Source organism: Thermobia domestica, chromosome 3 (assembly GCF_964235325.1).
Source record: "Thermobia domestica chromosome 3, izTheDome1.hap1.1, whole genome shotgun sequence".
Classification (NCBI taxonomy): Eukaryota; Metazoa; Arthropoda; class Insecta; order Zygentoma; family Lepismatidae; genus Thermobia; species Thermobia domestica.
Window position 1 is genome coordinate 106,682,683 of NC_137456.1, and position 25,936 is coordinate 106,708,618.

General features: G+C 38.1%; 1 protein-coding gene across 1 annotated transcript in view; it reads left to right on the top strand.

Annotated features, from left to right (window-relative positions):
• The window catches only part of LOC145680645 (uncharacterized), a 193,673-nt gene that overhangs the window by 87,758 nt on the left and 79,979 nt on the right, over positions 1 to 25,936 (top strand). The gene's annotated exons all lie outside the window — the stretch shown is intronic.

A 25,936-nucleotide genomic window follows, 5' to 3' on the forward strand; every position in this document is an offset into this window, starting at 1 on the left:
TTGAATCCAACATAAGTTTCTTTCTAAACATTTCGAAAATGTGTGATAAGAAACTACACTTGATGACGCACTGTCTTGCCAAAATTTCCTTTCTGTAACTCCAATGGTTTGAACCGGGGATGTTACTGAATAATAAAGTGGGTCATTTTGCTGCTATGTTGCATTTAGGCCTTTAGAGCCATTTTTCTAGTATTACCATCTGAAATATGTCTTTTAGTGACGAAAATTAGCACAAAAACCGGTTTCATTTAGTCCTGGAGAGATCAAAAAAGAGTGGAGGGAAAGTACTCTACGGTGTCCCGACAAAACGTACCAGCGACAAAACGTACCACTTGAATTTTCGCGACAAAACGTACCACTTTTGACGACCTGTCATAAATGACAACCTGTCATGGATTAATTAAAGCATTTCTGATATTTATTCCACGACAAAACGTACCACTTATATAAATTACAACCTGTCTTGGACTAATTAAAACATTTCGGATATTTAATCCGCGACAAAACGTACCACTTCAAGCTTTTTTTTTTTTTTTTCAGCGTGTTCACAGATTATTCTCCAGATCGAACAAACTTCTCTTAAAGGTTTTGTACATGATAAACGTAACATTAAACACGTTTATCAGCGAGTAAGAGAACACGAGTCTTCCAAAATACATTAGACCAATGTGGGTGCTTACATATCTAACAAAAGAGAACATAATGTTAAGAAACTACTTCCTCATGAACAGGTAAAACAACGGCAGTATAAGATTGACAAGAACAGACAGGTAATGTATCGAGTTGTCAAAGTGTAGAAACTCATTGGTAAAAGAGGGCTCATTTACAGAGGAAATGTAGCAGCCTATAAACTGAAAGACACAGCTATAGATCATGGAAACTTTTTGGGTATTATTCCTTTCTTAAGCAAATTTGATCTTCTGCTTAAAAGTAATTTAGATAAGGTCACCGAGAAGAGTCATATACGAGGAAGTAAGCAGGATGATTGTCGCTTAACTTTTACTAAACACGGTGAATTTTGTTTTGAATGCTATCAACACACTTATCAGAGAAGATATTTCGAAAGAAGTCTCTCAAGCTTCAATATTTTCTGTTCTATTACACACTACTCAAGATATAGTAGTTTCAGGCCAGTGCTCTGTTGTTTTACGGTATGTTCTTAAAATGGTTGTTAAACAAAGTATTGTTGTCATTGTAAAATGCATATCTACCACAGGCCAGTGTCCTTGCGGTTTACTGCAGGAAATTATGCAGAAGTTGAACCTTGATATTAAGAAGTGTATTGGAAATTCAACCGATGGCTCAAGTAACATGGAAGGACAATATTCGGATTTTTTCAATTCACCTATGATCAGTTACACTGTGATTCAGTTGATTTTGAGTTTAACGGCCCTTTTAACAGCGAGGCTATATGAGACGGGACATACTGATTTACGGGAAATCCGAAGCACATGAATTCCTGCCAGGAATCGAACCCAGGTCTCCCACGACAAAGGCGCATACGCTAACTGCTTAACCACTAAGAAACTCAGTTACACGTGTGGTGTTACGCTTATATACTCAATCATTTCATATGTGATCTGACAAAAAATTGCATTGATTCTGTGTCATTGTTCTGCTGAATGACTGTGCGATATTTATGCGTGAGTCTTATCAGCGAATGGACATTTGGAAGATCAAATGTTAACAAAGGCGTCTTACAGTTATTGCGGAAACAAGATGGTAGAAAACACACTGTTTTTCAGAAAAAGTTTGGTCATTTTTCGAACTCAGAAAGTGCTTTGTATATAGAGTTGACCATAATAATTAAGAAAATTGCTTCTACAGAAAATATCAAACCAAAGGCTAGGTGTAAAGCGGAAGGATATATAAAAGATCTTCTCAAGTTCAAAACAACTCGGACAGCACAAATGTTCCTTAAGATATTTCAAGTGATGACCTCTCTGTCAACCTATCTGCAAATAGAGGGTGCTGCTAGTGTAGTCCTATCGGATGGTGCAGACTACTCTGTTCCAAGTGAAAGAGTAGAGAGATGATTTTGAATCCGTTAAGAATGCAGCATTAAGCTTTGCAGAATGGACCAATAACAAATTTGAAGACTTAGAACGTGATTTCTTTCTTTCTTTCTTTCTTTTTTTTTCTTTCTTTTTTTTTATTGACCTGTCGACAATTCGCCTTCAGAGATGGACAAAGATTTTCTTGTAAATATGAAGATGAAGCTGCTTATATCCAATGACCAGGAATTGCATCGAAGCATTCAATACAATATTGGACATGGTAGTTTCGAGTATTTCTTCAATATTCAAGAAGCAATGTACTTTATGGATTATTTGGACCCTAGCCACTTCAACCAAGTAACAGAACTTCCAGACGTGCCTTTCGATAAACTTACATATTTTCTGAAAAACTTCAGTAAAGAAGTTTCCAAGGATACTATAAATGTATTCTCTTGGACTTTTGAAGGACGTGGATATCCTTGAAAGTCGGTTTTGATGACGAGCACAACCGAGGAAAAATGACTGTCCTGATGGTGCAAGTGATTCAGAATTAGGATAAAATACATTTGTTTACAAGGAAAGCGAATGCAAAACGTGTTGCAAAATTGTCCAATGTGCTGCTTTTTAATTTTGCAGAATTGTAAATTTAGCAGTAATACTTATCCAGGTTTCCAGCATACAAATTTTTATTGACTTTGCCCGTAACTCAAGTAACATGTAAAAGAAATTTTTCAAAACTTAAATAAACTGAAATACATTAAAAATAGGATAACGAGTACCATGTCTCAGGAACATTTGAAAACATTTATGTTGATGTCTATTGAAAAAGATTTATTAATATATATTACGAATGCAAAAGTGATAGATACAGTAGCATCAAAAACTAGTACACTAAAACATCTGCTAATTTTGTAATATAGTATACGTTCTCCTTGAACTTCATATAATATTTTGAATAATTTAGAATAATATACTGATGAAAGAATATCAGGTTTTAATTGTCAATTGTTAATACTATTGACTTACTGTAGAAAGAAAACTGCAGTTGATTCGTGACATTGAGATGCTGGTGGCCCTTGTGGGAGAAAGCGCCCGCGTCCCTCTAATAATGCCTATCCCTCTCTGGTCCAAAGCCTGGATAAAGTGTGATGGAAATCAGCAAATATTCAAATATTGCATATGGAAGATTCTTGCTGGTCTTGGTCTGGCGAGAATCTTGCAGGTATTGTCTCGGTGTTGCGAGAATCTTGCAGGCATGGTTTTAGTCTTAGCCTTAGTCTTGGTCTTGCATCGCTACTTTTCTCACCAGCAATCTGTTCAACTTTTAACCTTATTTTGGCCGGTCTGTATATACTTATATATCGTCCTATCAAGTGGTACGTTTTGTCGCCTGCCATTATTTGATGACTGATTAGAAGACTCTTCACAAGTAGCCCTCCAGGCAAGTGGTACGTTTTGTCGCTTGTCATTATTTAAAGTGTTTTTAGAAAACCTTTCACAAGCATCCCTCAGGGTAAGTGGTACGTTTTGTCGGTGGTACGTTTTGTCGCTAGTACGTTTTGTCGCGTATTCGTACTCTACATCCCGGACTAATGTGAAACTGCTCGTTGTAACTGTTTCGTTTGGTTCTCTGCTTTCTTATATTTTGTTTCCATATTATGTAGCATCATTTTATGTCTTTAAAAATATGATGTCCTACTCTGATTAAGTGTGCCCGGTGGATGAGTGGTTATTCTCGTCGGCTTGTTTTCAAGGGGGTCCCGGACTTGATTCCTAATAGGGACACAAGTTGTTCGGAACCTTAAGACATCATCATCATGATCATCACATGGAGGGCAATGTCAAACCACCATGGGTTCATCTTACTCAGGTACATTCAGGTCAAAGACCTGCCTTCAGACAGAACACCACATCATCATCATCACTGCATGATATATCTTTCATTCAGCATGACTCTTTGAACTCATTCAACGGCATAGCAATTATTAAAAAAAAAAAAAAAAAAAAAAAAAAAAAACCCTAAGAATTCCGTCTAAACAAGATCGGCGTATCAATTCTATAAACTCTCGGTTACAACCGGGGCTAAAAAATTACTTTTGGTTACGATCTGTGTCGTATATATAGCTTTTAGGTATTTTATGTGTATATACAAATATATACCGGTATCATGTTTTATATATAGGGTGTTTAAGGATTTTTTTTTTTTTTTTTTCAAATCGCAGGTGATCTTACGAAGGAGCGTAACTGGATATTACCAACTTTTCAGGAGAGCCAAAAAAGTTATTTTCTTTCCATAACACAATTAACTAACTATTTTAATTATAAAGCTCTGGATTTTATACTGCTAAGCTTTTATACTGCTGGCCTATAGTCCATTCGGTAGAGTGACAAACTGCTAATCGAGCGACCTGAGTTCAATTCCCGGTGGGTGTACAGAAAGAACTTTTGACCTCAGGCCTTAAGTCCCAGAGATCGACTCAGTCTCTGAAAATGAGTTCCAGGGGCAACCCTGGGGACAAACCCGGTCCAGAAGGCCACGCTGATCATGTACGCCCCGCAAAAAGCCGCATGGAATTCCCTGACCCTATAGGACTGTGGCGCCATATGGTTTGATTTGGTTTGATTTTTAAGATTAAAGATGAAAGGTAAAGTTTTATTTTAGGTATTATTTAACCTTTACGCCTTTATGTGTGACTGTAGACGGTAAAAAAGGAGGGGGCCAAAAACAAAAATCTCTATAAATGCTATCTATTAGAGATACGTCACTCTTTGTGAGTGTTACCTCGAACATGATCAGCTGCTGGCAGTGATAACTCAAAATGTCAATTTTGTCAGTTATAAACCTTCGTGAGCTCCCCGAAGAAATTTGCTGGTGATTATTTGTACTGAAACTAGAAAAAAAAATGGGTTCGGTAAAACCTTTAAAGCACATATGGGTTTCAGTACCCTAAATGATAGATAAAATCAGAGTTCCGAAACGCATATTAAGGCCTCGCAGGAGGTTTTTGAAGCAAAAATTTGTCATTTCTTTTGCCCTTTTCTCATAAACGAAAGAAGATAATGAAATATAACTTACCATGAATGTACTGTTATTCTACACCCAAAAAGTTACTTAAGAATAATCTTCAGTGTTGAGATCCGTAAACCTTTCAGTGTTGTCAGAATAACGTTCTTCAAAGATAACATGGATTAAGGTATCGAGTTCTATCGCACAGTCGTCCGAATTGCGAAAAAGATGGACAAAATAGGAAGGAGTTGCTTCTAATATAGAAGTCTCCTATAGAATAGACCGTATTGCAAAGGAAGCCGGACATGAAGTATTTCGTCTGCCCTTTTATCATTGTGAACTCTCTCCTTTTCAACTTGTGTGGAGTAAAGTTAAGGGCCATGTTGCTTCAGAAAATAAAACATTTAAATTGTCTGAAGTTCAGAGTTTGCTCGAGGAAGGGATAGAAAAAAAAAATTAGTTCAGAAGACTGTAAAAACTATTTTGAACACATTAAAAAAAATTGAGAAAGAAATGTGGGATGCAGATGGACTGATCGAAATTGTACAGTCAGCGACAGTAGAAACTGGAGGTTGGATACATAAGAAATGATAGCTTTTTCCAGTAGGAGAATAGTTTCACTCGATGTCTGATAGTTGGACAACCAACATGACACCAAATACGTGCCCGAAAACATAACATGCCAGGATATTCCTCCATTTGGAGGAAAAAGTATTACTATTTGAGAGCATCACTTAGAGAAACAACCACGAGATAAATCTGCAGAAAATCCATTCACTTTAAGATCAAAGAGATAGGAATTAATGCAAAGGAAACGAAAACAATAATATGCATCATGCAGAGACCGAAAAAGTATGGAAAGCTAAACAAAATGAGAAAAGAAGGAAAGAGGGAAAGGAAAGAGCAAAAGACATGGGAATAAATTAAATTTTAACACTTAAGGATAAACAGTGTCCGTCTTTCCCCCTGACCACATCGTGGGTTTTCTCCCTTCATAGGATAAATCTCTTTCAGTATCAAACGCGAACATCATTTATAGCATTGAAAAAAAATTAACGCAGTCTAGGCCGAGACTCGAACCCCACACCCTTAGAATGACAGTCTCACGCGGTATCCACTTACCTACACAGGCTCTATCTATAAACCACCTATTACCCGCGCTGTTATCAAACGTGTTAAATCAGCCATTGTCGGTGAATCACCCCAGTTCCATTTGAAGTTTAGTCCCCTTGCTTTCATAAAAAACATTTGTTCTGTAGATTAAAATCTAGAATGAATTAATCTGTACTCTTGGGAGCTTACTGGTGCACCAACATATCTATCTATCTATATATATATATATATATATATATATATATATATATATATATATATATATATATATATATGTGTGTGTGTGTGTGTATATGTGTGTGTGTGTCGAATTGATTTTGGATTAAAAGAGCGACTTCGTAAATTTACGGAACGCGTGTTAACACGACAGTAAGGACATCTCGTAACGTTGTTAGGTAACACACGCAGTGTAAATAAAGTTTCAAAACCAGAAGTCGGAAGATATGCCGTGGGTAAGTCGGTAAGACGTCTGCTTGCTGAGTGCAGAAATTCGGGTTCAAATCTTGGCTGTTACGTTTTTTTTTTTTTTTTTTTGTTCCGTTGAAAATACATTTCTATATTTTTGCGTTTGAAATTGCTTTCTTTCATTTTTTGTAGATTATCTTAAATTAGTGAAGGCCAAGTAAGGTCAGATTACATATATGTCTGCTTTATCTGTGTGTACAGTCCAGAGATGGAGTGAGTCAATTGGGTCAAGATTTGTGAGTAGGTCAGTGGATCGTGGGTCAACAGGACGTGAATCACTGTGACACACCACCCCCCGTGACCTCTCTGACTCACACTGACCCTACAATTTAAATTTTAAGGTCTCCCTCTTTATTCGGCCTCCCTCCTTATTATTAAATTCAATGTATAGATAATTATTGAGTAGAGTTGATTTTGAGTTTAGCGCCCTTTTCAGCAGCGAGGCTATATGAGACAGGACCTACTGATTAACATAGAAACCGAAAAACGTGAGCTCCCGTTGGGAATCAAACCAGGGTCTTCCACGCCACAGGCATATAATAGTGTCTTATATAGCAGTTAATATTTTTGCTATAAAGTATCAAATAACTAAACATTTGATGTAAATAAATGAGAAACCTAAAATATTGCAGATTACTGCAATTGCGATTTAATTCAATTTAAGCATTATACATCCATATGATTGTTAAAGTTGCTTTATAAAGATGCAGATTATGAATTATAGTAATTTTTTCAATGAAATGAAATTAAATTAAGTTTGACGTCCCATGCTTATGTCGGCTAGGCAAAGGAGACGGTGATGATGAGAAGTGAACGAAAATTGTGCAACGATGTAGGTAGGAGGAAACAGGAGAATCCTGAAGAAACGAACGCACACGGTGTTTCTTCACCACAAATCTGACTTTGTGCAAGCTGGGATCGAACCAAGGACACCATGCACCAGAGGTGAACGTTCTACCACTAAGCCACTTTGGCCCTATGAAAAATACAACCATATTTATTCTCTCTCTCTCTCTCTCCATTTTTATATAGGTATCAGAAGCATGAATAATTTTCATTTTGGGGGGTGCGTGGCTCAGTGGTAGAGCGTTCACCTCCGGTGCTTCGGGTCCCTAATTCGATCCCAGCTCGCGCCGTTTGGACTTTGTGGTGGACAAACGCCGTGCTGGTGGGTTTTCTCGGGGTTCTCCCGTTTCCTCCCACTTTCTTCATTCCACCATTTCACTCCTTTCTCATTATCACCGTCTCCTTTAGCCTACCCGGCATAACCATGGGACGTTAAACATAAAGATTTCATTTTATTTCAATTTTTGTTTTGAACGTATGGTTTCAAGTTGGTATTAAACTCAGAACTCTGATCTTAATGAGTTGAGTTGATTTGGAGTTTAACGTCTCTTTCAACAGCAAGACCATATATGACGTGGACATATTGATTAACGTAAAACCCGAACCATGTAAACTCCCGCCGTGTGGTGGTGATTGTGATTTTGAGTTTAACTGCCCGGTCAGCAGCGTGGCTATAGGAGACGTGGACCTACTGATTAACATGGAATACGAAACACATGAGCTCCCACCAGGAATCGAACCCGGGTCTCCCAGGATAAAGTCGTGCGTACGCTAACTCCCACCGGGAATTGAAATCTGTTCTCATTGTAAGAATGTTAACGTTCCTTATTTTACCGGTTTTTGTATAACTTCATGGACCAAATTTCACAGAAGTAAATCCCCACGGTAAGCAGGTTTGCATATCCAGACTCCTAAGTATGAAAACATTTACGCTCACTTCAACCTCAAACAATTCATGAATTGAAGAATAAAGGATAATATTCCAGATAAAGTATGTGGTTTGAAAAATACCATATAGGAGAGGGACATACCAGTCCTTTCTGCTCATGGAGTTATTAAAACAGGATCATCGGGCAGTGGTCTTTAGCATTGAAAGATATTGCTTCTAAAATATTTCCAAGTTACTTCCAATTTTCCATCTATGGGTAGCAGTCCCCTTGGTTTCATAAAAAACATTTGTTCTGTAGATTAAAATCAAGAATGAATTAATCTGTACTCTTGGGTGCTCACTGGTGCACCAACATATCTATCTATCTATCTATCTATATCTATATGTCTATCTATCTATCTATCTATCTATCTATCTATCTATATATATATATATATATATATATATATATATATATATATATATATGTATGTGTGTGTGTGTGTGTATATGTGTGTGTGTGTCGAATTGATTTTGGATTAAAAGAGCGACTTCGTAAATTTACGGAACGCGTGTTAACACGACAGTAAGGACATCTCGTAACGTTGTTAGGTAACACACGCAGTGTAAATAAAGTTTCAAAACCAGAAGTCGGAAGATATGCCGTGGGTAAGTCGGTAAGACGTCTGCTTGCTGAGTGCAGAAATTCGGGTTCAAATCTTGGCTGTTACTTTTTTTTTTTTTTTTTTTTTTTTGTTCCGTTGAAAATACATTTCTATATTTTTGCGTTTGAAATTGCTTTCTTTCATTTTTTGTAGATTATCTTAAATTAGTGAAGGCCAAGTAAGGTCAGATTACATATATGTCTGCTTTATCTGTGTGTACAGTCCAGAGATGGAGTGAGTCAATTGGGTCAAGATTTGTGAGTAGGTCAGTGGATCGTGGGTCAACAGGACGTGACTCACTGTGACACACCACCCCCCGTGACCTCTCTGACTCACACTGACCCTACGTTTTAAATTTTAAGGTCTCCCTCTTTATTCGGCCTCCCTCCTTATTATTAAATTCAATGTATAGATAATTATTAAGTTGAGTTGATTTAGAGTTTAGCGCCCTTTTCAGCAGCGAGGCTATATGAGACGGGACCTACTGATTAACATGTAATCCGAAACACATGAGCTCCCGTTGGAATCAAACCAGGGTCTCCCACGCCACAGTATATAATTGTGTTTTATATAGCAGTTAATATTCTTGCTATAAAGTATAAAGTTAAAGAAAACTTGTAGCTTCACGAAAGGCATTTGTTGGTCCTTCAAGGTCAACACAAGAACAAAAATGAAAAACTAATACTAGGTGTGCCTTTACAAGTGACTACTATGATAACAACAGAATGCTGCCTACGTTTAACATATTATGCCTCCGGGGGTTAGTAAAACGCTTAACTGTGTGAAAATCGCTGCACACAACAGGTCTTAGGAACAATCGCAAATACGTAAAATTAAAAGAACAGAAAATAGTGCATTTTTGAAATGAGCATACAATTCACACTTCACGCAAAGTTCCAATATGGGAAATCAGTCAATATCTTCAGTTGGAATTACTGAAAAAGACAGAAACTGGCTATTTAAAATTCCAAGTGTAAACCTGCGCTTGGAGCGATTCTATTAGCTATATCACAACGCATTTTCGTGAGTTGCCTCTGTGGTCAAGCGTGCTTAATAGCGCTGTTAAAGTTCTAGAACCGGAGGGCGGCGGTTCGAGCCTAAGTACAGTATTTTTTTTTCAAAATAGGGATGGCTTTTTAAAAGTATATATAAAGTTGTATTTTGAAGTGATTGTAAAACAAATTCAGATGAACTTTCACATTTCCAAGCTCACTCGTATTTATTCGCCATGTCCCAAATTTCACAGAAATAAATCCCTACGTTAAGCGGGTTTACATATCCAGACTCCTAACAAGGAAGGGTCACGCAGTGGCTCTGCTGAGATCCGAACGAGACAAATGTGTTTTCATTTGATATATTATAACTAGATAGATCCCAAAGTTATACGTGCCACCGAGCGGAATATCGTGAGTTACAATATATTTTGTAATGTAAGAACTACAAAGCTGGCAGAATATTTTGACCGAATCATTTGTTCGGAAACGGTTGGGTAAATGGAAAACTCGGATAATATGTATCCCGTCATTTTCAAGAACACACTTTTTCGGATAAAAAAGTTTGCCCAGGATCCTCGCAGGGTCCCACATGGGGTCCAACTCAAAATTTTCAAATGACAAGAGGGATTAAGTAGCACATCGTTTGAAAGCTGTTGCAAAATGAAAGAAGATGCAGCAAGTCTCGACTCTCTACGACAACCCTGTGCAAAATGGCGGAGGGTCAAAATGTAAACAGAAACTTAATTGAAAAGTCAATGGTCACCCCTATAAATCGGAAACGGTGAAAAATGTGAAAATAGGAAAGGAAGTCTGGCATTATTTTCAAAGTACAACAATTTAAGGTAAAACGTCTTGTCCCAGGGTCCCCACATGGTCCCAGGTGGGGTCCAACTAAAAAGTTTCAAATGGCAAGAGGGGTTAAGTAGCTCATCGTTTGCAAGATCTTCTTAAATGAAAGTAGATGGAGCAAGTCTCTACTCTCTACGACAACTCTGTCCAAAATTGCGGCGGGTCAAAAAGTAATCAAAAGCTTATTTGATAAACTATGGCCACCTCGAATCCAAGATGGCCGGTTAAAACTTATGTCGTTCATAACAGTACAAATTTAAATCTCTATTTTTCTCTATTATATATTTAGAAACAATAGGAAGATTAAAGAACAATTGAATTTCGATTCACCTCAACTATAATTTCATTCGGTAACAACACATATATGTTTTGTTTGGTTCCCTCGCCATCATTTACTTTAATATAACGAATATGCGATGAACACACAACTCTGACTTCCTCTAATTTTGTCATACGTAGTTCATGCATAAAGGACTTGCTGCACCAGTAGGTGGGTGGCTCTATTGTAATTCGTAACTGCGCATTCGTGGCGGTTACATTTGTATGTCATTCGTTGGTTTGATCACAATACTCCAAGCAATACCAAATATACAAAAAAAAAAAAAAAAATCATTTGCAAGATTGGCGAGTAGTACCAAACCATGTGTAAGTCATTTCAGATTTCGAGTTGCGCCAAACTTTGTTGGTTTAATTACGGTATTCCAAGAAATAACATATTTATATACAAACTCATTTTTCACGCTGATAGCCATATTGGATTACCTCCAACACCAGTGGTTTGAGCTGGACATGCGTTCGATACATACTATGGCATTTTGAACTCAAGACGTTTCGTTTTTTGAATATTTCGCATCTTTTCGTCATCCACTGATCAACATTCATGCCAAATTTGGTTTTCCTAGCTTCAGCAGTTTGGTATGCCTATCCTTTCGATATAGGTTTTAAGCTGTCTCTTGGATTCAAGGTGGCCATAGATTTTCAATTAAGCTTTTGCTTATATTTTTACCCGCCGCAATTTTGGACAGGATTGTCGGAGAAAGTCGAGACGTGCTCCATCTTCTTTCACTTAACAAGAGCTTTCAAACGATGTCCTACCTCTCTTGCCATTTGAAACTTTTTAGTTGGACTCCACCTGGGACCATGTGGGGACCCTGGAACAAGACATTTTCACGTTGTGCTTTGAAAATAATGCCACGCTTTCTTTCCTGTTTCCACATTTGTTTTACCGTTTCCGATTTATAGGGGTAGTCATGGACTTTCCAATTAAGATTTTGTTTACACTTTGACCCGTCGCCCTTTTGCACACGGTTGTTGTAGAGAGTCGAGACTTGCTGCATTTTCTTTCATTTTACAACAGATTTCAAATGATATGCCACTTATCCCCCCTTGCCATTTGAAAATTTTGAGTTGGACCCCATCTGGGACCCCGCGGGGGACCCTGGGGCATTTTTTTCTTACCACAAAAAGTTTCTCGTTGAAAATGGTGGGATAAGTGTTGGCAGAGTTTTTCACTTACTCAACCATTTCCGAACAAATGACGGTTCAAACTATTCTGCATGGTAATTTTTTGTAGTTCTTACATTACAAAATATGTTGTAACTCACGATATTCCGCCCGGTGGCACGTATAACTTTGGGATCCATCTAGTTATAACATATAAAATGCAAACACAATGGTCTCGTTCCGATCTCAGCGGAGCCACTGCGTGACCCTTCCTTGTAAGTGTGAAAACATTTACGTTCACTCCAACCTCAATCATTTCATGAATTCAACCTGATTTACATATGTTATTAGGACGTAAAATTGAATGTGATTTATTCTACAAACACTTTTATACATTGCAAGAGCTGTGACGTCTAAATATTCACTGAGAACTCATAGTCGTATCGCAATAAACAAAAGCGAGTATGGAACAGTAAACTGCATTCACAAAGGTTAAAAGAAAGCCTCCAAAAGCATGCAAAATGGTCGAGTGGTTTAGGTCGATACTCTATCAATCATATGTTTGTGTTTTAAAACCCGATAATAAGTTTCTCTAAGTGTCTTCCTATTTTCATTTGGAGGCGGAAAACATTTCTTTGAATAACTCATTGGAAACTTCTTTTGTTTCAAATTCGGCTAAGACGGAACAATATATCAATTGCAAATCTAAAATCCATAGCTGAAAACAAAATATAAAGTATGTTTTCCCATTATTATCCTCCGATTTGTAACGAGACCCGGGTTCGATTCCCGGAGGGAGTTCATGTGGTTCGGATTCCACCTTAATCAGTAGGTCCCCGTCTCATATAGCCTCGCTGCTGAACGGGACGTAAAACTCAAAATCAATCAATCAATCTCCAAGAGAGAGAAATAAAAAAAAGTTTTTTTTGGTAAATTCTAGTTCAAAGTTCGAAGCACTTGCTTTTGCACGTGATTTTTTGTTTCTTTTTTCAGGGAACAGGAAAGTTCTGGCGCCTAAGAAATTATACCATATAATATTGCAAATTTGCAAGTGGATGTATTTACATTGCAATTTGTGGTAATAAAGATATTATGATTAGAAAACAATATTGTAATAAGTAAGTTTAATTTCTTCATCCATCGCCAGTCTTAGGGGCCCCTTATACCTCGCCGCCCCCCGAATATCGATATCGAAAATTTCGAATGATATATTCATGTCCATATATTCGCGATATCGAATGTTGATATATGATAATATATATATATATATATATATATATATATATATATATATATATATATATATATATATATATATCGACGATAGCGATTTATCGACATATCACAGGCCCAGGTCCGAGAAGTGATGCTTGAAATATACTGGAATCAACAATCAAATTCTAAATAAGTTCCCCATTTCCCTATTCAATGTTGAAGGGGAAGAGTGTGAATCCGAATAGAAATTTTAAGAAAAACAAATGTTAAGATAAAAGTAGGTTTTCCGTCTCCCCTTGAATATAAAAATTAACAGAAAACTATTACTGCAATTTACCTTTTACTTCTGTTTCTGATTGTTATCACAAATCAGCGACAGTACACATACTTTACATAGTATACCAATACCAATACACTCTATAACTTTTCACAACCAAGCAAGCCGGAAGATGAATTTCCTGTAATATTAAAGTGGAATATTCTACAAAATAGTCATAATTCATTGGCCATATTTCTATCAGTACTTTGGTACGGACTAAGAGCTACAAGACTAACAGAACTAGAAATTAAAGATTTCATTCCTTTTTTCTCTCAGACTAAAAGACTTCTGCATTTTCCTAAGATTTTCATTTTCTTAATATAAGTCCCCTATCCTGGGCTAATTCTGGCTACCGCGGTTTCGAGGTAATCGGTAAACGAAAGAGCAAAGTTTGTCGACTCTCAACTCTCGACAGTTTGTAAGAAGATATTTCACAGTTCATGTTGTTATTTCTTCGTTACAAAAACACTTCTAGTTGACTCTATTCATGGTGAATTACTGAACTTATAAACATTGACAATTATTGAAAAATGAATAATTATTTTTAAACATAAAAGGCATTACAGTTCACTAGAATGCAGTAGTAGAATGCAGAAGTGAAAGAAAATATTGTTTATTTGTTGAGATGCGCAAACTGAATGTGAATAATAAGTGTTTCCCATTCTCTTGTCCAGAGGTGGATCTACGATGGACTTCTGGGGGCTCGGTGGTTGGTAATACTCCTATTTAGAGCTACTTTTAAGAGCTCCAAACTCTGGAATGGGTTTTATTTCTATATAAAAACACAAATATTCCCTTTCTGGGAGGTTATCGCCATGATCGCCCACTGGATCCGCCCCCGCTCTTGTGTAGCAGACTTTGAAGATATTTAGCTCCTGCGATGGTGATTAAGGATTGTAACATCTGGATAATTTTTATACTGATATCGGATAGAAACTTATCCGGATTTGCAATATCCGGTTGACGGACAACAAAACGGATGACGGATAACGGATATTATCAGTCATCCATTATCCTGATATTATCCGTTATACGGATAATATCAGGATAATGGATGACTGATAATATCCGGATAGCGAATGACGGATAGTATAGAGGTAACGGATACTATCCGCATGATGGATAACGGATGACGGATAAGATCCGGATAACGGATGTTATCCGGATGACGGATAAGATCCGGATAACGGATGTTATCCGGATGTCGGATAATATCCGGATAATGGATTTATCCGGATAATTTATAAAATTAAGATAACGGATAATATCTGGATAATAGAACATTCGGATAACTGATTACATCCGGATGACGAATAAAGGATAGTATCCGGATAAAGTATGTGGTTTGAAAAAGACAATATAGGAGAGAGACTTATCAATGCTTTCTCCTCATGGAGTTATTAAAAGACGATCATCGGGCAGTGGTCTTTACCATTGAAAGATATTGCTTCTTAAAATGTTTCCTAGTAACTTCCAATTTTCTTGTTCTTGTTGAGCGCGGTGGCTAATGGTAGACCGCTTACTTTGGCGCGTGGGGTCCTTATTGTTTCGATCCCCGGCCAAATAAGTTTGCGGTGGACAAGATCGTATCCGTAGCTTCTCTCAGGGTACTCCCGCTTCTTGCCACTTTTCACTCCATCAATTCTTCTATTATCATTGACTTGCTTTAATCATTCGACACGGCAGCTCAGTGGTAGAGCGCTTCCTCTTTTGCGTGGGGTCCTATTGTTTTGATCACCACCCAAGGAAATTTGTAGTGGACAATATCATATTCGTGGTTTTTCTCAGGGTACTCCCACTTCTTCCCACTTTTCATTCCACAAATTCCTATATTATTATTGACTGGCTTTAATCATTGCGCGCGGTGGCACAGTGGTATAGCGCTTCCTCTGGTGGACCAATTAACATTGAGGTGGATGAGATCGTATCCGTGGGTTTTCTCAGGGTACTCCCGATTCTTCCTACTCTTCATTCCACCAATTCCTGTATTATCATTAACTTGTTTTAATCATTGGGAGCGGTGGCTCAGTGGTAGAGCGCTTCCTCTGGTGCGTGGGGTCCTTATTGTTTCGATCTCCAGTCAAGTAAGTTTGTTGTTGACAAGATCGTCTTTGTGGTTTTTCTCAGGGTACTCCCGCTTCTTCACACTTTCCATTCCACCAACTTCTCTATTAGCATTGACGCTTTAATCGTTGGGCGCGATAGCGCAGTGGTAGAGCTCTATCTCTGGTGCATGGGGTCCTTATTGTTTCGATTCCCGGCCTAGTAAGTTTGTGGTGGACAAGGTCGTATTCGTGGGTCTTCCCAGGTACTCTCGCTTCCTCCCACATTTCATTCAACCAATTCTTCTATCATCATTGACTTGCTTTAATCATTGGAGATGCCTTGGTCCCTTGAGCATTGCGGTGATGTAAGAAATCAGATTCGATCCTAAGCATTTGGGTTGTGATGTAAACCTTTGCTGTGGTTCAGTCTCAGTATTTTATTACGCGACATAAAGCCATCCATACAGCTATAAATGTTGTTCTATCTTGTGCAAGCAGGTATTGATTTTGAGCCAATTCGGAACCACATTTTTGGCGCTTTGAGGCCAGAAACCGATTTTGGACATTACGCTGTCCTCAAACTACTAGGATCTTTTCAATGTTACCATCCGCGTCCAACAACCCCATGTTTAAAAGGGAAATAGAAAGGACTCGTGTCTAAAACTTCCGGACCCAGTTTCTTGAGGTTCAAGAGTAGGGATCGATTTCTGATATCACCATTGTGCTCAACGGATCAAAACCTTTGAAATGTCGCCAACGCCGTCCAATAACTTCATCTTTAACAGGTGAATAGAAGGGACCTGAGCCCATAACGTCAGGACCCCATTCCTTGAGCTTCGTGGTCTGAGCCTGATTTCTGACATTACTACTGCACTCAGGGGCAGTGGTTAGGGATGGGCACGAGCGAGTTCGAGTGTTTTCTTTTTAAACTTGATTCGACTCGAAACAGACATCTTTTAGCTCGACTCGGGAACTCGACTCGAAAAATTTCTTCTGACTCCACTCGAAACTGGACTCGAATTTGGATCGAGTTTCGAGTCGAGTCGAGCCAAATCGAGCCAAATCTTGTGTGTAGTTTCAAGTTCCTTTTTCACTTATTCTGCATAAACAATATAATTATATCAATGTTGCTAATTCCACTACAGCTTATTATGATTATTATTATTATTATTATTATTATTATTATTATTAAATTCTGTAATTAAGCTTGAAAGATAGGCGGTTTCCATCTGAATACTAAAAACTAGTTAACTGCCGATTTCGGTAGTCGTGAAATCTAGGACACAAGGACATCGTTCACGAGGTTCTGGGTTTGAGTTCCGGAGGATCAAGTATTCGTGCTTGGGCCAAAATTTGTTAAAAGTTATAGCGTGCCAGGAAAACATGTTTAAAACTGTTCTGCCTGGGTCTACGGTTGTCAACGACTTGTGCGGCTTGGCTCACAGCTTATTTAATATCGAACCGAACCGAGAACCGAACCGGATGTGCACGAGTCGAGACACAATTTGTAAAATTCGAGTCGAATCGAGACTGCTCGTAAAAATCTTGATTCGACTCGAATGTCTCAAAACTCTTCACATATTTTTAACAATAGTTTTGAAGAAACTAATCACTCAGAAACAGTTATATATATATATATTATACAGGTGCGGATCCAGGGGAGCTACAGCCCTCTTGACACTCAGGTATACACTGGATAAAATAGGCTTCAATCCTGCTTTACACTGGATAAAGCGGCAAACAGTGATTTAGTCGCTCCCTTGATCATATCCTGGATCCGGGGCTTTAAGGGTTCATAGCTGTAAAACTATGGGACCTATCGTTAGTGATGCGCACGAGACGAGTTGATACAGAATTTTCCTGACAAATTTCGAGTCGAGACACAGCTCTTGCAATAAAAAAGAATACATTTTTCGAGTCGAGACATCACTTTTACAGCACATTTTCGAGACGAGAAAGCCTCAAATCTTGTCTCGTGCGCATCCCTACCTATCGTAGTCGGGTTAAGACTTCACTTAGAAACTAATATGTGCGCTATCCAAAAATACAATGTTTCAGAATCTAGAGTACACATGCGACAATTTTTAGAGAGGAACTTTGGCTATGTGCATATAATTTGAAGTACTCACCAAATACCTGTATAAAAATTGTTGCAGAAGTATGTTAGAATTCTAAAATATGGATATTTGGACAGCGCACGTACTAGTTCCTAAATAAGGTCTTGACCGTACTACGGTAGGTCGCCTAGTTTTGGAGCTATGGACCTTTAAAGTTCATTTCTTCATGTTTTTGGCAGCCTATAACTCCTTAATTAAGCATTTGTGCGCCCAGGTTTGTTATTACCTTTTGTCTTATCTTGGTGTCAGGAACAGTATTTCTTCCAGATATGTTTTTGGGGCACTGCCCCCCTCCCGGAGCTCTGAGAGTGCCCCCGGAGGAGACCAAAATATTACGTCTATAATACAATAATAAATAGAATAGTACCAGCAGTGCCCCTTCCCCCACCCTGAACATTTTTTCTGAAAGAACAACTGGTCAGGAATCTCCTTGCATTTTTTAAATGGAGTATCGCATCGCAGTTTGCAGTGCAAATGGGAATGCAATGCAGCGAAAACATGGAAATGCAACATTGCATTTACATGTTTGCACTGCAAATTGAAAAATGTATTGCAAATTGCGATACATCTTTGTGTCTTAAATTACTACATAAGCTAAAATAAGGAGCAAGTTAAAAATATATTACTATTATTTCAAGAAACTTCCCCCGACTTGAAGGGTCAGTTATTGCAAGAAAAAATGCCTCGACTTTGAATTACAATAGTTTTCCACTTTTGTATTTCCTTCCCTTTGTCAGTTCATTGTTACTGGGTCATTCTCCAGATCTTCTCACGTTTCGGGTGATTATCCTTGTTTCTGAGCGTGTAATAATAAAAAAAAATGTTCCTTGAAGAAAAGGCGCATTGGCAGCAGATTGGACCTAGCCGATATATGGTATATATAGCATGATTGTGGGTTGGTTAGTAAAACGCAGAAGTGCGTACAGTAGATCAATAAAACAGTAACGGTATTCTTCAATGCCAAAAATACAGTATAGGAAATTACTCATCTTTATCTCTCTTTTCTTTTTGCTTTCCATTTGAAGTACTGATATACCTGATACCCATTTACGTTCCTTGTTAAAAACAACATATGTTTTAGCAAGATTTCTTCTTGGGAGACGCCGCGAACCTCAAAAAACATCCCGAACAAATGGACTCTCTCTTTCTGTGTGTGTTTGAACCAATGAGTTGTTTTTCCTAAACCTAATTGTTGAATTTGCCGCTGTGGTAAAACTATTTCGCTCAATTTGACAAATAATATAATAAAATATAATACTTATCCAGCAATGAGCGTGGATTGCAAGGAAAAGCAGTGAACTCTAAAGTACCCCTGTAGCAGGGGCGGATCCAGAACGGACTTCTGGGGGGGGGCGTGGATTGTAATACTGCTACTTAGCTAGTTTTAAGAGCTCCAAATTTTGGGATGGGTTTTATTTATATATAAAATAAGAAAGCTTCCTCTTCCGTGGGAGGGGGGCGATTGCCCCGATCGCTCCCTGGATCCGTGTCTGCCCTATAGCCTCTCCTCGAAATTAAATGCATTGATCTATTATTTCCAATTCGAAGTCATTTTCGCTTCCATGTTAATGGTGACGGAGTTCTTGTTCTTTGTATCTCTGTACTCAAGAAAATAATAATAATAATAATAATAATAATAATAATAATAATAATAATAATAATAAAGCATCTGAATAATAACGATATTTTTAACCCCCCTTCTTTAAACTTTCTGTGTATTTCTCTGAATCTGGATATGTTGTTTTATAGTGTATAATACAAAAAGGCTTCAAACAGCAATCAGGCAAAAATTATTTGTGTAAAAGACACAAACGCCTTATCAGTGGCTCTGCAAAGAAGTACTAAACAACTGACGTTGTTTCTGCTTGCCTTTAAACATAATGTTACGGTTTACAAGGCACAGACAAAAGTAGAGAGCAACGTGAAATTTCGCCTAAGGGCACCTTCGTTGCTAAACTGAAGACTAGCACTCTGTCAACATATTGCATAGCTATCAATAAGTCACACTCAAAGGTTCTTTCCAAACGTTTTGGTATAACAGGTTAATCAAACTACGCTGTTGTAGGTAAGGGATGAGACTCTGAATGACCGATAAGTGTTGGAGTTCAGAGCCGTAGCTAGAAATTTCGTTGCCCGGGGCGAAGTAGAATTCGGCGTCCCCCGACACTCACCTTACCAAACTTTGACTTTTTCTTTCTGTGCTTTTATTTTTAACATATAAGAGAAACACCTTTTTGTTGTTATGCTACGCTGTTTTTTCTTTTTTATCAAGCCGCTTAGACAGACCATTGCAACAGCCAAAAGCGATCGTTATGTATTCTTTAACAAATAAGAGCCACTCTCAAGAGGCTTATTTTAGACCTGCTGCTAAACTTGCCAAACTACCTTGTATACAAATCCATTTGGAGAATAATTATGAAAAAAGCATGGAGTCGATTCTCCTACGTCAGGACGACCATGTTAGACATGGAGTTGCTGGACGCGAGTGGTAGCGTTGGAAAGGCCCGGGTCCCCTGAGTGCAGTAGTAATGTCAGAAGTCTGGCCCAGGCCACGTAACTCAAGGAATGGGGTCCTGACGTTATGGATTCGGGTCCCTTCTATTCACCTATTAAAGATGAAGTTGTTGGACGGCGTTGGCGGCATTTAAAAGGTTTTGATCCGTTGAGCACAATTGTGATGTCAGAAGTCGATCCCTAAACTTGAACGTCAAGAAACTGGGTCCGGAAGTTTTAGACACGGGCTCTTTCTATTCCCCTTTTAAACATGGGGTTGTTGGACGCGGATGGTAACATTGGAAAGATCCTAGTCGTTTGAAAACAGCGTAATGTCCGAAGTCAGTTCTTGGCCTCAAAGCGCCAAAAATAAGGTTCCGCATTGGCTCAATATCAATACCTGGTTGCGTAAGATAGAACAACATTTATAGCTGTATGGATGGTTTTACCTCGCGTAATAAAATACTGAGACTGAACCACAGCAAAGGTTTACATCACAACCTAAATGCTTGGGACCGAATCTGATTTCTGACATCACCGCAATGCTCAAGGGACCAAGGCATCTCCAATGATTAAAGCAAGTCAATGATGATAGAAGAATTGGTTGAATGAAAAGTGGCAAAAAGCGGGAGTACCCTGAGAAAACCTACGGATACGATCTTGTCCAACGCAAACTTCCTTGCCCGGGGATCGAAACAATAAAGACCACACGCACCAGCGTAAGCGGTTTACCATTGAGCCCCACAACAAGAACAAGAAAATTGGAAGTTACTTGGAAATATTTTAGAAGCAATATCTTTCAATGCTAAAGACCACTGCCCGATGATCCTGTTTTAATAACTCCATGAGCAGAAAGGACTGATATGTCCCTCTCCTATATGGTATTTTTCAAACCATATACTTTATCTGGAATATTATCCTTTATTCTTCAATTCATGAATTGTTTGAGGTTGAAGTGAGCGTAAATGTTTTCATACTTAGGAGTCTGGATATGCAAACCTGCTTACCGTGGGGATTTACTTCTGTGAAATTTGGTCCATGAAGTTATACAAAAACCGGTAAAATAAGGAACGTTAACATTCTTACAATGAGAACAGATTTCAATTCCCGGTGGGAGTTAGCGTACGCACGACTTTATCCTGGGAGACCCGGGTTCGATTCCCGGTGGGAGCTCATGTGTTTCGTATTCCATGTTAGTCAGTAGGTCCACGTCTCCTATAGCCACGCTGCTGACCGGGCAGTTAAACTCAAAATCACAATCACCACCACACGGCGGGAGTTTACATGGTTCGGGTTTTACGTTAATCAATATGTCCACGTCATATATGGTCTTGCTGTTGAAAGAGACGTTAAACTCCAAATCAACTCAACTCATTAAGATCAGAGTTCTGAGTTTAATACCAACTTGAAACCATACGTTCAAAACAAAAATTGAAATAAAATGAAATCTTTATGTTTAACGTCCCATGGTTATGCCGGTTAGGCTAAAGGAGACGGTGATAATGAGAAAGGAGTGAAATGGTGGAATGAAGAAAGTGGGAGGAAACGGGAGAACCCCGAGAAAACCCACCAGCACGGCGTTTGTCCACCACAAAGTCCAAACGGCGCGAGCTGGGATCGAATTAGGGACCCGAAGCACCGGAGGTGAACGCTCTACCACTGAGCCACCGCACCCCCCAAAATGAAAATTATTCATGCTTCTGATACCTATATAAAAATGGAGAGAGAGAGAGAGAGAATAAATATGGTTGTATTTTTCATAGGGCCAAAGTGGCTTAGTGGTAGAACGTTCACCTCTGGTGCATGGTGTCCTTGGTTCGATCCCAGCTTGCACAAAGTCAGATTTGTGGTGAAGAAACACCGTGTGCGTTCGTTTCTTCAGGATTCTCCTGTTTCCTCCTACCTACATCGTTGCACAATTTTCGTTCACTTCTCATCATCACCGTCTCCTTTGCCTAGCCGACATAAGCATGGGACGTCAAACTTAATTTAATTTCATTTCATTGAAAAAATTACTATAATTCATAATCTGCATCTTTATAAAGCAACTTTAACAATCATATGGATGTATAATGCTTAAATTGAATTAAATCGCAATTGCAGTAATCTGCAATATTTTAGGTTTCTCATTTATTTACATCAAATGTTTAGTTATTTGATACTTTATAGCAAAAATATTAACTGCTATATAAGACACTATTATATGCCTGTGGCGTGGAAGACCCTGGTTTGATTCCCAACGGGAGCTCACGTTTTTCGGTTTCTATGTTAATCAGTAGGTCCTGTCTCATATAGCCTCGCTGCTGAAAAGGGCGCTAAACTCAAAATCAACTCAACTCAATAATTATCTATACATTGAATTTAATAATAAGGAGGGAGGCCGAATAAAGAGGGAGACCTTAAAATTTAAAACGTAGGGTCAGTGTGAGTCAGAGAGGTCACGGGGGGTGGTGTGTCACAGTGAGTCACGTCCTGTTGACCCACGATCCACTGACCTACTCACAAATCTTGACCCAATTGACTCACTCCATCTCTGGACTGTACACACAGATAAAGCAGACATATATGTAATCTGACCTTACTTGGCCTTCACTAATTTAAGATAATCTACAAAAAATGAAAGAAAGCAATTTCAAACGCAAAAATATAGAAATGTATTTTCAACGGAACAAAAAAAAAAAAAAAAAACGTAACAGCCAAGATTTGAACCCGAATTTCTGCACTCAGCAAGCAGACGTCTTACCGACTTACCCACGGCATATCTTCCGACTTCTGGTTTTGAAACTTTATTTACACTGCGTGTGTTACCTAACAACGTTACGAGATGTCCTTACTGTCGTGTTAACACGCGTTCCGTAAATTTACGAAGTCGCTCTTTTAATCCAAAATCAATTCGACACACACACACACATATACACACACACACACACATACATATATATATATATATATATATATATATATATATATATATATATATATATATATATATATATAGATAGATAGATAGATAGATAGATAGATAGATAGACATATAGATATAGATAGATAGATAGATAGATAGATAGATAGATAGATAGATAGATATGTTGCTGCACCAGTAAGCTCCCAAGAGTACAGATTAATTCATTCTTGATTTTAATCTACAGAACAAATGTTTTTTATGAAAGCAAGGGGACTGCTACCCATAGATGGCTAAGTGAGGTAAATAAAATTTAAACTTCAAATGGAACTGGGGTGATTCACCGACAATGGCTGATTTAACACGTTTGATAACAGCGCGGGTAATAGGTGGTTTATAGATAGAGCCTGTGTAGGTAAGTGGATACCGCGTGAGACTGTCATTCTAAGGGTGTGGGGTTCGAGTCTCGGCCTAGACTGAGTTAATTTTTTTTTCAACACTATAAATGATGTTCGCGTTTGATACTGAAAGAGATTTATCCTATGAAGGGAGAAAATCCACGATGGGGTCAGGGGGAAAGACGGACACTGTTTATCCTTAAGTGTTAAAATTTAATTTATTCCCATGTCTTTTGCTCTTTCCTTTCCCTCTTTCCTTTTTTTCTCATTTTGTTTAGCTTTCCATACTTTTTCGGTCTCTGCATGATGCGTATTATTGTTTTCGTTTCCTTTGCATTAATTCCTATCTCTTTGATCTTAAAGTGAATGGATTTTCTTCAGATTTATCTCGTGGTTGTTTCTCTAAGTGATGCTCTCAGATAGTAATACTTTTTCCTCCAAATGGAGGAATATCCTGGCATGTTATGTTTTCGGGCATGTATTTGCTGTCATGTTGGTTGTCCAACTATCAGACATACAGTGAAACTATTCTGCTACTGGAAAAAGCTATCATTTCTTATGTATCCAACCTCCATTTTCTAAAGTCGCTGACTGTACATGACACTCATTATAGATTTAAATAGTGATTCAGAAAGTGAAAGTGACGAAGAAGCAACCAACAGTGTCAATGAAGATCAAGACATGGACCTGGATGAAGACGATTTGGGTGTTTCTTGCCTCCGAGAGTAAATTACTTATGGTAAGTACTTCTTTTTCTTCTGAGTCGCTTACCGTTGCGCTCTTTGGTTTCTTCTTTCTCTCTCTCTCAAATCGGCCTCCTCATACTCAGTATAAGTGGCAACATCGCGCTCGTTGAACGTCATTTCCGTTTTATGTTCTTCATAAGGTGAAACAGAGAAAGTTAAGATTCACTTGTTTTGCCGGGACAGAGAAAATAGATATAGCTCAAATTACCTATATACTTATATAATATGTATGTCCATGTTTCGCAAGTAATTTTCAATCAATATAAAATTTCAACATAATGAACACACGATTAGTTTTCTCGAATAAAGATCACATGCACTGATGAGAGCTCAGGAATAAGCTTAATCTATGTTACGGCACTGGATATATGCTTATATAATACATTACGACCTTATGAACTTCTGTAAGAAACAGAATTTACTTAAAGTGAGACGCGAACTATACGAAACATCGGACTTTGAATCTAACTTGTTTGGTGATCCAACTCGAGACCACAGATAGAAAAAATGAGTGCCGTAGCTCCCACCACAAGGTTAAGGAAGTTCCTGTTTTAAAGTGTCAATTAAACACTGAGATGTGAAACTGTAATAAAGCATTTGATCAATTTGAAACAAAATATTTTGTAGTAATAATTTACTCTATTTGTTAAGATAATGAACGTTATATTCTGTTTTTAAAATAACAATCAAGGCAGAATGTATTGGATAATAAATGAGAAATTGTAAAATTTCAATTTCGGTACGATTAAATACATTCGTGTTGCTATGTGTTGCGTTATCCGTTAGGAGGTATTGAACAATTCTGATTCAAAGGAAGTAAATAAAACTACTGTATAGTACTGGAGTTAATTTAATTGAGTTTAATTGTATAGGCAGTAGTGAAGCTATTAGAGACAGTCTATTGCTGAAAGTGAAATATGGATTACTATTAGTGTTTTATTCCAGGTATGTTATACCTACTGATAATTGAACCTGGAACACACACATGGAAAGTATTAGCGCTAGCAAATTAGCTACGAAGAGGTACATCATACCATAATTCTAAGTCAAGAATGAAGGCAAAAATATAACAAGCGGAAACGACAGACTGTACGGTAATAATACTTTAACAATTTTAATTTCACACTATTTATTTCGAGACTTTCGAGACGAGACCGAGACTTGGCCTTCGAGACCGAGACCGGGATCAAGGCCGAGATCGAGACTAGCATCTGTTGACCGAGACGGCGATTTTTTACTCGAGACCGCTACTTATCAACCGAGACTGTATAAAGTCGCGTCTCGTCTCGTCTCGATACCATCCCTAATTACTATTTACCTTGTTTAGAACCTGAACTGTAAAAGCTTCATATTCTTTATTCTGGCATCTCTATTTCTGTCTGTATTGAGGACAGTGATTCATTATGACTCACGTCGGGCTTATAATCCGGATCATTATCATCGTCAGACATCA